Below are 10,603 nucleotides of genomic sequence, written 5' to 3' on the forward strand. Positions count from 1 at the left end.
TCCGACTGGCATACAGACATTCCAGCGTGTATGCTTGTGATTTCGAGGTTGGGAACCTGGTGATACACAGCTTTAGGTTCATACGAGCTTACGGTCGAGAATTCTTCCACTGGCTTCCGATTCCTTACTCTTGTCAAATGGTTAGAGCAGTTAAACGTCTTGTACGGGACGCTATAACTTAAGCGTCAAATTCGATTTCCCGCTGGTTTCTTTTGGATCTTGCTTGCGGACCATGGAAGGGTGTTGCTTGTAAATATTTGAAGAAGTTACATGCAATGTAACATTAACATGATGTATAGTTTTTGAGATGATAGGGTATATATGATAAAAAAAAAGGGGTGGTGTACTACTAATTTGGGGATTTTCACAATCCGCTAGATGTGTCCATACTTTTTCTCACTTCTTGCGTATTTTGAGGTTAGTGAGTGTGGACCTTTGGGCAATGCAGTGAACTGTGTGGCGGACATATGTGGGTAAATTGTGGTGCAGTGCGAAACGTGCACTCAACGGCAGTTTTTTTTTTCTTCTCGAAAAAAAAAAAAAAACTTTTCTTATTGTTGTTGGTTGAATGTTACGTTCTGTGGACTCGGTGTTTCGACGTGAGACATGTCAACGAAGAAGCAGTGTGGTGCCATCGGTGTGATGTGTTGAACTGCGTGGTGCAAATATGTGGTGTAATTGTGACGTAGTGCAGAACGCGCACTCATCGGCAGTTTTTTTTTTTCTAAAAAAAAAAAAAAAACTTGAATGAAAGGGGGGCGTATGTGATGTGTGGTGCGCGTTCAAAGTGCGCGCCTTCGAAAAGTGCGCGTCACGAAAAAAAAAAAAAAAACAAAAGGAGAAATACCAGAGTGCACGTGCGGTGCTGCTTAAACAAGAATGACGACGTTAAAGAGCGTCAAGCACGAGGATGCGTGGCAGGACGTGAAGTAAACAAAAGGTAAAACATCCAATGGGCAGCGAACACGGAGATTTCAAGGCCCAATGGCTTGACACCACGAAACAGTAGTATCTCCAATGAGAACGAGACAAGTGGGCCAGAGCTGAAGCAGGAGCCTGGGGAGACCAGAGCAAGGGGAATTCGAGGCAGGCAGTGCAAGCGGAAGGTCGTCACCGGACCGGGCGCTGAAGATGGGCCGTTGGGTTCCGGACCCGAGCCTACAGGACTTCCACCGGCCGGGGCCTCCTGCTGTCGGGTTCCCGCTCCAAAGGACCGTGGCCATCCGGTCCTGAACTCCTTTCCAGGGCCTGCGGACTTTGGTTCCGGCAGGCGAGCTACAGCCGTCGGGCTCCGGGCCCGAGCTGTGCGCCCAGCTGCTTGACTAGGTCGACCCTAGTTCCCGGACGCGTCGCCACCAGCCTGCGTTCTCCCGTCTCCGACGTGTCCACGCTCCTCAAGCCGAAACCATCACGATTTGGTAGGGCTTTTCGACGTGTCGCCAGCAGCCAGCGTTCCCTCGTCCTCGTCCAGCCCACGCATTGACGCAGGAGTCACGGCGTTCCGGTTTGCTCATCGTCAGCGGAATTCAGCGTGTGGGTGAGACCGAACAGATATCTTGCGCTACTCCCATCACTCAGCCCCTTTCGAACGTTTGGTTTAGTTACTGACTTTGAACGTTTTTGTTGGGTGTTTACAGATGTGTTTCGTCATGTCCAGTCAACTGTTTATTAAGTGTTTTGTTTTGTGAGGAATCTTTGCTTTTTTTTTCTTTTCAATTAAACTTTTTGTGTGTTTCTTGGAAACCGAACGGCTTTGTCCTTATTAACAAAACTCTCTGAGGCTCAGCCCGGGAGAAAAACAAATCAGCAAATAAGAACCTGCATCACAAGGCACTCCGCAAGGTTCGGTGCTTTCCCCTTTTCTCTTCAATGCCACACTCATTCCCTTAGCCCGTACTCTTCACAATATCCCTCCCCTTCACCACACCCTCTATGCAGACGACATCACACTGTGGACCACCCACGGTAGTGATGGCGACATAGAGGAAACCTTACAAACCGCCGTAAACATTACACAACAACACGCACAAAGCATTGGTCTCTCCTGTTCCCCGGAAAAATCTGAGCTGCTTCTCATACGCCCTTCACCACGTACTCTTCCCACTGCCCCCATCACCGTTACTCTGTACGGGCGCCCTATCCCAGAGGTCAACACAATCCGAATCTTGGGCCTTCACATCCAAAATAACGGCCGTAACGCTTTCACTATCCGGAAACTCAAGCGGCTGACGGATGCGCTCTCGCACCTCGTCCGCAGAGTTTCTGGGAAACACTATGGCATGAAGGAACACGATTTGTGTCGTCTCATTCATGCCTTCATACTGAGCCGCTTCCTTTATACAATCCCGTATCTCTAACTTCGACAAGAAGAAATAGCCACCCTGGATGCCATGCTGCGTAAAGCCTACAAGGTGGCCTTACACCTCCCCCCTAACACACAGACCACTAAACTTCTTCAGCTTGGGCTCCATAACACCACACACGAACTCACTGAGGCCCACAGACGAGCGCAATACACTCGTTTAGCTCAGACTTTCACCGGACGCTACATACTTAACACCCTCAATATTCACATACCAGCAGCCGACCCCACACTTCTACCAATCCCCGGACCCATACACACACAGATAATAGTTAAACCTCTCCCAAGAAACACCCACGTTACCTACCATTCGGCCCGCCGGAAGGCCCGTGCAAAAGCTCTCCACAAATACTACGGTTCTGAAGAGGACGCCGTATGGGTGGATGCAGCTTGCACGGGCGACGATGCGGCAGTTGCAGTCGTTGATCGCACACTCCAACCCATTGCAACTCTTCACCTTCCTCCTGCATCCACCCCGGAATCCTCGGAAGAAGCGGCGATCGCGCTTGCCCTCGCACACACTGATGCCCGGTACGTCCTTTTTGACTCGAAAACCGCGATCCTAAATTTCGCGCGAGGACGAGTCCTCGAGAGCGCTTTAAGAATTCTCAGCTTGCCCACCGAAAACCCGGCCCGCCATGTGGAGCTGATCTGGGTGCCTGCGCACTCTGGAAATCCCGGCAACGAAGCCGCCAATGACCACGCCCGAGGTCTCATCAACCGGGCGGCGGCGGAATCGGAGTCGGGCTCTTCCAGGGAGCGCATGCATTCGTTCAACGAGATGACCCAGTCATATCGCGCCGAACGCCAACTATACCCACCACCCCACCGATCCCTCAAAAATTTTCACCAAATATTATGGCGTCGCCTTCAGACCCGCACCCTTCCCTCCCCCTATTTTCTTTCCCGCATTTACCCGGGAGCGTACGCCCCGTCCTGTACTCAATGCACTCACCCCCACGCTACCCTTACCCACATTCTCACGGAATTCCCGGCGGACCCGCCCCCGCGGGGCCCGGAGCCACTGACCACATGGGAGGAATAGGAGACCTTGCTGCGCTTGACGGACCCGGCCAAGCAGAAAATCGCCACTGACCGGGCCGCCCACGTCATGGAACTGCATGAACTCATGAAGGCATAGCGCAGTGGGGTCGTGTGGGGACTCTGGGACGTAAGTGCCCAAATCCCTTGGTGTAATAAAGTTTTACCTCCTCCTCCTCCATTACCACACCACTGCTAGGAGATGTTGAGCTAGAGACTTGTGAAAATGGCCATACATCTGAGACTATCGTGCGGCATGTAGTGCGTGTTGCAACAAATGTCGCTCTGAACAACTTTTGTAGACTTCGAAATGACACCATCCAAAGCACCGCACAAAAAAGGCAGCTGATAGAAAAATCAAAACCTTGAACAAGAAATGAGGTAGGATGGTTTTAGCCTTTCGTCCTAATAAAACCACTTCTACAAATGCATTTCTGACTATTACAGTTTGATCACTAAATTGTAAAGGCAGGCGTAAACAAATGCAGACCGCGCAGGAACAAAAAAGAACGAAAAAAAAAGAAACACCAGCTTTCAATGAGGGCCCACAGCAGATATAACGAGAACGAGTGGCGACGACGGCCGGTGTGCAGGTGGGAAACTAGCGTGACGTCAAGCTCTCCCTGGAGGGCCCTTGTGAATAGTCTAGGTGGAGTTGCTTTATGCCGGTGTCCACCACGCCTCCGCTGACGTACTTCCGTCACGGAAGTGACGTTGAAGAATATATACTAGCAGATTGGAAAGAAGAAACCTAGGAGCCAGCATTCGTTGCGCGTAATCGATTCAGCAACCTATCGATTTCAGCTCCCGGTGCTAACCACTACGGCACGGAGTGTACCTTGGCTGGAGTGCTAATGGCAAGTAATTTATAAACACCATACACATTTGGCAGTCCTCAAAGATTCGAAACATTAGTGCGTTTTCGTTATCAGTGACGAGATGGCGGGACGGGCTCGCGTTGGGCGCACTTTAAAATCTGTCGCTTCCACGGAGCGGAGTCTCTCTAGCACACGCGCTTATGGGACACTTAATTCGGGAGGTGACGGATGTCACTTCACACGCTGCCGCGGCTGCGTGTATGAAAGGAGCACGCTGCTGACACACGACGCAGGAAGAATTGTGACAGTTGTTCGTGCTTGTCGTGCGTATACTTGTGCGCACGTTTCCCGCTTGTTTCTGTTGAACAGAGCGCTTTTGAAGTGTCAAGCTGTGACAATTGTTAGTCCACGCTCGTTCTATGTATGGTAATGTGGTGCGTGTATTCTGCGTGAGCTGTCTGCTGCAAGTTTAGAGCTGCCCGCCGTTTTCAACGTGACTTTGCAATTTGTTGCGTTTGCTGAAACAATGCACAGTAAACGCTCAACTACCTTGGTAAAAACACGTGTCACTTTCGTGTTATACCGATTCCTATTTAGGGGGATCCGCCACTTTTTTTGTACGAATGATGTCATACAGCCAAAAGACCAAACCGTTTTGAAATCCAGGGCCCTTTTGAAGTCCGGGAAAAGAAAGGTGAAGCTGACTACATCGTAGACACGGCTGGCGGCAGAAAAATGTTCCACGCCAACTTACTGAAAAGATACGAGGAGAGGGACAGCAGCCCATGAGGAGGCTTTTCGAAGTCTCAAACAACATGTCTCTACGGAGCCGATACTACGGCTACCAAATTTGCACCAACCATTCGTACTTCGAACGGACGCATCGGACACAAGTCTCGGAGCCGTGCTCAAGCAGGCCCACGAAGGCAAGCTCCACCCCACTGCTTATGCCAGCCGAAAGCTGCTTCCACGGAAGGCTTCCTATAGTACCATCGAACGCGAATGTCTCGCATTGGTATGGGGAATTCAGAAATTCTCCATGTACTTATATGGAGTACATTTTTGTGTCCAGACAGACAACCAGCATCTGAGTTATATCCAAATGGCAAATCAGCTGAACGCTGGAGTACTTCGATGGACTTTACTACTCCAAGAGTACCAGTTCACCATTACGCATATTAAGGGTAGCAAAAACGTGGGAGCCGATTACTTGAGCCGGATATAGTTCGTGAGGTCTGGGGAGCATGTTATTTTTTATGCCTTTCGTCGTTTGTTTTCTGTTTGTATGTGCGTATTTCATTGTATAAGAAGTGTATTTGAGTTATTTTCTTTTTGCTTGGTGCATTGGTTGTTTTTACATGTTGTATTGCACATTGAAGGATTTCACTATAGTAGAGAAGCGCACCTGTTCCGTTTTGTTTCGTAGTATACATTCGTGCAGTGTATTCCGTATTGATGGCGGCCGTACCTAGCTATTTCTTTTTCTTCTTTGTATGGCGCATTGACATTGTTGCATGTAACTGAAGCTTGTACCCTAACAATTGTTTTTTCCCTTTGTTGTTACTTTGATGCACTCTGCCTATTTATGTTGTGTGTGAGAGGGACAGTTCTCATGTCTCCCTTGTTGGTGGTGTTTTGTTCCTTGTTGTCGAAAAATTCTCTCCGTGTAAGCAAATGTTATGAATAACATTCTGAAAGTGGGGGGAATGTCATGGACCGCCATCTTTGCGACCCGGCGTCACGGCAATTAACGGGCGCCGTACTACTCCGCTGACCGTGGGAATCGCGGGCGCGTGAAAAAAGCCGGGAAGAGTAGAATGAGGGGTTCTTCTTCGAACATCGCCGCCGACGTTTCATCCTTTGTACCTACGGCGGCGTCTGCACACTGTAAACTAAATAACACCCATATAGGTGTTTTATAGTGTCTATAACTCACACCCCAACACCCCACGAAATGGGTCTATCAAGCAGGGCTACACCTATATCGTGGTGCGGATTTCCGAATTTACACCCTATGGCACAAACATTTCTTCGGGTGTAAAGACAAATGTACACCCAAGTGGCCTTAAGGGAGTGAGGGTGTAAAAGTGAATGTACCCAAGTAATCTTAAGGGCGTAAGGGTGTAATATTGATATGACACCCTAACACCCTTAAAAAACAAAAGTGTGTAGGGATGTAATTGCTCAAACAGCACAAAGGGTGTGGGGGTGTTCATGCTGAATAATGCCCCAACACCCATGCAAAAAATACCATAATTCGAAAGTTACCCCTTTCCAGTAAGCCCCTGTGGAAGCACGTGAAAGCTTACCCTTTAGCTAGACCTTTCATGTGCAGATTTCCTATTGTAGTGGCTCCTGCCACAGTGTGGTAATCCTGGCCTTAGCACAGCTTTTATGGTGCATATATGAAGCACGGCATATAACACGTAATCCTAGCTTAATGCAAAGGCATCACTCAAAATTAGCTGCCACACATAACACAACGTTCACAAAGTCATGCCATTGTGCAAAACGAAATCAAGCTTTATTTATTAGACACAGAGAACATACAGGATTCAGAGACAAATTGTACCTTAATCAAAAGCCTTTTTCAATTGTGCAAAGCAGAATGCCATTTGTTACAAAAGAAGACCGGAAATCAGACGTCAATGGTACGGCATGGAGCTCTAACGACCAATGCATGCGTATCAAAGTACAACAAAAGAGCCTTTATTTGCACTTAAAAATGAAGAACTAAATTTAACACGCTTCAATGCAGCACAAAAGCACAGTGCAGTGAAGCATACAAACAGCAGGAAGAGTAGTGTAATGCAGCATGCCTTATTTCTCTAATATACTGAAATATTATATCAATGCACACTACAATTGCCACATTGGTACGCCACAGTTTGCATGTGTTGTGGCATGCCTTATGCATATTATGCAAAGCTAGTGGTATTCTAATAAATGTAATGACAAAACCGTCTTAAAATGGCATTTTCATTTCACAATAACCCTTGTGTGTTCAGACATTCAGAATACTGGGGAAATAATAATACAAGAGTGAAAACAATAGGCAAAATTAGAATAGCTTAACAGTGTCACTAGATACTAACCACGCAGAATAATTGATTTAAAGATGTAAAATATCAAGCGCATCACATAATATGTCCCCCTGAAACAATGCAACATCAAAGAACATAAAATGGGCACACAAAAGCAGGGTGAAAGAGTAACCACTTACAGCTAGCAGAGGTGGAGCAGCCAAGCTATCATCTGGAGCAATATTTTGGAGCATCATATCTTGCTTTTCTAGGGAGAAAATCTAAATTTGGAGCAGGTTTCAGGAAAAACAAACACAGCATTTTTGAGCTTGAAATTTCAAATTTACAGCATTGATTGATATGTGCAGTTTAACGTCCCCAAACCACCATATGGTTATGAGAAACGTCGTAGTGGAGGGCTCCGGAAATTTTAAACACCTGGGGTTCTTTAACGTGCACCCATATCTGAGCACACGGGCCTACAGCGTTTCTGCCTCCATCGGAAGTGCAGACACCACAGCCATGATTCGATCCCACGACCTGGGTGTCAGCAGCCGAGTACCATAGCCCCTAGACCACCGCGGTGGGGCTCCAAATTTACAGTAGTACAACAAATTATACTGAATCACACACACAAAAAAGTACATGTAAACATTATTTGACATACGCTAATTCATTCAAAATACACGAGAGTGCAGCTATTTCCACAAAAGCACTTTTGAACTGTCCCACAGTGCAAACAATGCTATCCTCCCTATATACGAATGCTCCTCGACTCAAATCTCATCCTTCACTTGTACTAGCTGAGCACAGCGCCACCGCTTGTCTAAAAATGACGCTGCGTTTCTTGAGAATCGCAGCAGATTATCCCTGATATTGAGTGACTTGCTCTGCCTAGAGACTGCGCTGGAATCAATTTTCTCAAGTCAAGGTGAAGCATTTAGTGAAGGGACGTTCTAAAATACGAATGTAAAACTCGCAGTAGCATTTGGTGAGCTTGTCTAACTGTTTGACAGGCGACCCAGAAATTCCAGATATTCGTAAAGGAGGAGCTCAAGGGGGTGGCGAAAAGAAAAAAAGTGGCATACGATTTTCTTTATCGTCGCTTAAGGCTGCGAAAACCTCATAAGTCACTCTGAAAGACGGCCAGCACTTATACTAGTACTCGTTATTGAATGGCATCTGCATGGCAGAGTAATATAGGGACAAAAATATTTTGTGTCTTGTAAATCAAAAAGCACTTTTCCGCAGAGCGAAAGCGTATTCTGGCGAAAGCGACTTAAAAAGCGTTATGGACGTCATAGAAAGGGGGGGGGGGGTAGAACTTTCTTTTAAACCGTTCTACTCTTTTCTTTTGCTGTGAGGTTAGAATATAGTCAATCAAAAGTTATAATTACGGTTGGCACATCTGTATTAGATTGAATGATGATGACCCTGCCTCGATGGTTTAGTCGCCAAGGTACTCAGCTGCATTTTTCATGCAGGCGAAAATGCTGTAGGTTCATTTCCTTAGATTTGGGTGCACAAGAACCCCAGGCGGCCGAAATTTCTGGAGCCCTCCCCTAAAGCGTCTCATAATCAAACGGTGGCTTTAGGACATTAAACTGCACACATAAATCAATTGGATGATGATGCGCAAACTTAAGTTGAATAATAGATTTTATGTTTCTTGATAAAATTAACAATACTGAGAAATAATTGAGGCTGGTTGGGCATTTCATAATGGTTTTGTGCAAAATTAGGAAATTGTATCCAATTGACACAATTGGCACGGCTGCTGTTCTTTTGAACATGCAAATATGAATACGAAAATATCATGTAATATTTTGCTACAGACATTAAACATGTGCAGTGAATAGACATGAATGCCTGAATTGAATAGTCAATTTCACGTCAAAACCACGACCGCACAAAGAAAACACATGAACAGGACGGGTGCTCACTAGCAGCTGTTTGTACCTTATATTCATAATATACTATATATTCATACGTACAACCTTAAAAAGGTGGCGAGCCGGCATAAAGTACTGATCGTGTTCGTGCCCCTAACAAACTAGCAAAATTGCGCCGGTGCATCGCTGAAAATCATGCTGAGCAGCTGAAAGGCTGTAAAAAGAAGCCTGCGTGGCCATTCACGAAATCTGCTACTGAAGTGGTTTACAAAATACCCTTATCGTGCAGAAAGAGACATGTTAGCCAGACGACGAGGCGCTGCGTCAATGATCTAGCGAGGGAGCACGCCATTACGGCAAAGAATAATGACGGTGCCCGTTCAAGAGCACATGTCACTTCATGTGGATTCACACCAAGAGCCATTTTGATGGGCTTTCACAAAAGAAAAGGGGTATCAATTGCGTTAGCAAAACTTCACTCATCATGTATGAGCTGGAAGCACGGTATCTAGCGATCATGTGTCCTATAGCGTGTTTAGGTAAGGGACGGCCCGAGTAGGTTGCACAAGCGTTGACAAAAAGTGGGTTTATATCAGCCTATTTCCTAAAGAAATCAACAATTGCAAATGATTGCCCATTCCGTTTACGTGTTTTCTTCGTTTGTGTGGTCGTCGTTTTGGCGCAAAACTGACTAATATTTAATGCAAACATGCACCAACTATCCCAACAGTAAGTTCTACTACATATTAATGCTACTGCTGCACATGTAAACAACAATAGCACGTGCAGTTAGTTCCTTTAGAACTGTAAAAAAAGCGGCACTATACAGTGCCTCAGAGGAGGCACTTTCAGTATATTTTTTGGTAAATAAAGGGCTTAATAAGCATAGGACCTTTTTCTGTGTTCATGACACACTGTTAGGGTGATTTCATGCTAAACGCCCAGCCGTTTTGGCGACCATCTCAAATGCATTCGAAAAATATTGTGCTGATTAACTGTATTGAAAGCAGTGAAACGGTAGGATATTTCGGAGAGAAAAAATGTTTGGTCGCAAGGTTGCCGTCGGAACTTTCCGGGATGTCGTTTGGGTGTGTGTGATAAAATTTATTTTAAAAGTACGTTCTACACCAAACTTGGTCCACATGTTGAGTAAAGGTTCTTGTGTAAGGTGTTTGAAGCTCAGTAATATTATTGCAACTATACTGGCACATATGCTTCTAAGAATTTATCCAAAATGTGCTATGTTTGCAATTTCTTTATTGCAATACTGCAGTTTGTATGAATATCTGTGTAGTGAATACCTACTCCACGCAAGGTATATTTTGAGAAAAAAATATTTGAGACTTATCAAGCTGGTAAACTTTATGAGAAAAAATCATAAATTCTACAAAATCGTAATTTTTGATCATATTCAGATGCGATTTACGCCATGTGGTGGCTTAACTAAAAATTACCTTTATACATAAA

This window comes from Rhipicephalus microplus, chromosome 6 (assembly GCF_043290135.1).
Source record: "Rhipicephalus microplus isolate Deutch F79 chromosome 6, USDA_Rmic, whole genome shotgun sequence".
NCBI classification, from domain to species: Eukaryota; Metazoa; Arthropoda; class Arachnida; order Ixodida; family Ixodidae; genus Rhipicephalus; species Rhipicephalus microplus.